At 39.7% G+C, this 2,409-nt stretch overlaps 1 long non-coding RNA gene across 1 annotated transcript; it reads right to left on the bottom strand.

Annotated features, from left to right (window-relative positions):
- Positions 1-492: 492 nt before the first annotated feature.
- LOC119918494 lies at positions 493-1,980 on the bottom strand. The gene is made up of 2 exons (XR_005447454.1): positions 1,760-1,980; positions 493-1,006 (listed from the first exon to the last, which is right to left on the bottom strand). It is a non-coding gene; the product is annotated as an uncharacterized LOC119918494 (long non-coding RNA).
- Positions 1,981-2,409: the final 429 nt, after the last annotated feature.

The raw sequence follows: 2,409 nt of genomic DNA, 5'->3' as shown, positions 1-2,409 counted from the left end.
GAAGAGGGAAGGCTCTGTCTTTGAATTGCTTCAGCAAAGGCTGTGTTGGGACCTGTTGCTCTTATGAGATTGTAAATCCCTCTGAGCCATTGCATGTGATATCAGTCAGTTATTTGTGTTTTTTTTTTGTACTTTCTGTACAGCGATGGCATAGCCCTTTGGCAAGAATACAAGGCTTTCTGGTGTCAACCTATCAAGTCCCTGCTGAAATGGTTTTAGTTTAGTTTTTATTGTACATTTTCCACTATATTTGATGCTTGTGGGCCAGCCTGACTTCCTTCTACTTTCCAGTAAACAGGCAGCTTATGTGACTGATTTCTGTTTCTTAAAAGAGGCTGCAGTACACTTGTACTCAACACTTTGGTTTAATTATTTTATTTAAAAAAAAAGAAAAACAAAAAAACCCTCCTCAAAATACAGATATAGACAAATAAAAAAGAAACTATCCTCATTTCTAGTGCAAATCATTGTTCAGTAGTGCGGTTACATTTGTTGTCAGATTTGTAGTTGCCTTTTGTATGCAGACTAGCTGCAACAGTATTTGTTACAGAGGACTTGGTGTGAGATTCTGCCTCCAAATCAAATAACCTTCTAGTGCAAAGCTTTTTCAAAGTGCAAAGCATGTCCAATAAGTTAGACACTACAATGACGTCAGTAATGGAACCAGTACATTTACTATCTCCAGTGATTCTCAAGTCTGTTGATCCATTGCCACAGTATTCTGTATATCCATCCAGCAGCCTTTTTGATCTGTTGTGACCAAGATGTTTCTCTTATGAACCGATATTTTTAGTCAGAGATGATGCACTCCGACGGGTCCTTGAGGAGTCCTGTCTCTGTGTCTGGTGGTCCAGCTCAGAAATGTAGTGCTGGTTCTGGACATACATCAGACCACCAAAGGAGTCCACTATTCCATACAAGACTGCGAGGACACTCAGCGCCGTCCCAATAAAATACATCTTAAGGACGGCTGCCACCATGGCTCCAGTGGCAAAGGACAGTTTGGCTGCAAAAAACAAAACACACATTTTAAAGTTGTTCTTTTGGGGTTTTTAACAGTGTTTGGCAACCAACTTATTAGGTGCATTATGGTATTTGTTAATATAGATTTATGGTGACTTTTGGAGCCATTTGCAAGTTTTTAACTCCAAACAGACAGATAAGTAGATATTAACAATTTTACAAGTAGGTAGTCATCTGTGCCAAAAGACATCTGGTCAATATTGTTGGACAACTTCAAACATCCATACCACAGTAGACTTTGAAATGAATTTGTGCATCACATAATACATTTTCGTACAGTAAGTGGTAGAGGATTAAGTAGAAATCACATATGTATGCACAAAACGAAAAACAGAAATCAGCAAGGAAGCTACAGTTACAGCCCACATCAACAGGAAGAACCTATTTGGTGAATTTACAGCCTGTTGAAAACGGACCTTCATGCATATGACTCCTATTGTTCCTACTTTCATTTTGCTTTTAAACGTCTAGGAATCTATTACTCTTCCAACAGCCAATGAACACCGCATTTGTCACAACAATCATTTGTAATTTTGGTGTCTACGTTGTGAACCGTGTTGACGAAATCGACTTGAAACTGAAATGCATGTCTCTAAGAAAACGGTTTTAGAGCACATGGCGTCGCCAACGATGAAATAAGAGACCACACAGTTCGAATCTCGACATGCTGTTCTTCAGCCATCAGTAGGCTATAGAAACACGGTCACATTATTTCGTAGTTGGTACAGTAACTTACCACAGGCTCGGCTTTCGCTCTCCTGGTTGTGTAGGCTCAAGTCGTTTCCAAAAACAAACAGCCCCAGAGAAATCCGCAGATGTTTTCCGATCAGGTGTTGCAGACGGGTTTTCTCTTCTATACGCTCTTAGACACTCTTCATTACACTGAAACTGAATTCACACGGCGGCTGCTCTCTGTCAGCCTCTCTCCCCAAGCTGCTGCTGTGAACTGAACATCAAGCCACCCTGATGAAGCAAAAGTATAATGCGTAACAGTGACATCACGCTCAGCAGCCACACTATTTCCTGAATCTTCAAATAAAACGACCTGAGTAGATTTCAGGGATTCCCCCAGGGTTGTTATATGCTTAGTTTATACTCAAATAAATATATGGTTTCATCCTTTTATTCAGTCAGAAATAAGTGCTTAGTCTGTGCTCTGTTGTTGTTGTTGTTGTTGTTGTTTACTACTACACTAAAATGAGTACACCGCACAGCTGGAAATGCTGTCCTGGGACTATCCAGGATTACACTGGTGTTATTTAGCCTATAACACCTGTGTCAAGTATTTCCTGTAGATTTTATTCCCCAGAAGTGTGTTTCCAAGCCATCATACTTACATACAGAAATATTGAATATTTATCTATTTATTTGGCCTAAAATAAGTCA

Source organism: Micropterus salmoides, unplaced genomic scaffold, assembly GCF_014851395.1.
Source record: "Micropterus salmoides isolate LMB-PRFRI ecotype aquatic unplaced genomic scaffold, ASM1485139v1 Ms_hic_scaffold_23, whole genome shotgun sequence".
Classification (NCBI taxonomy): domain Eukaryota; kingdom Metazoa; phylum Chordata; class Actinopteri; order Centrarchiformes; family Centrarchidae; genus Micropterus; species Micropterus salmoides.
This window is presented reverse-complemented; position numbering and strand designations above follow the sequence as displayed.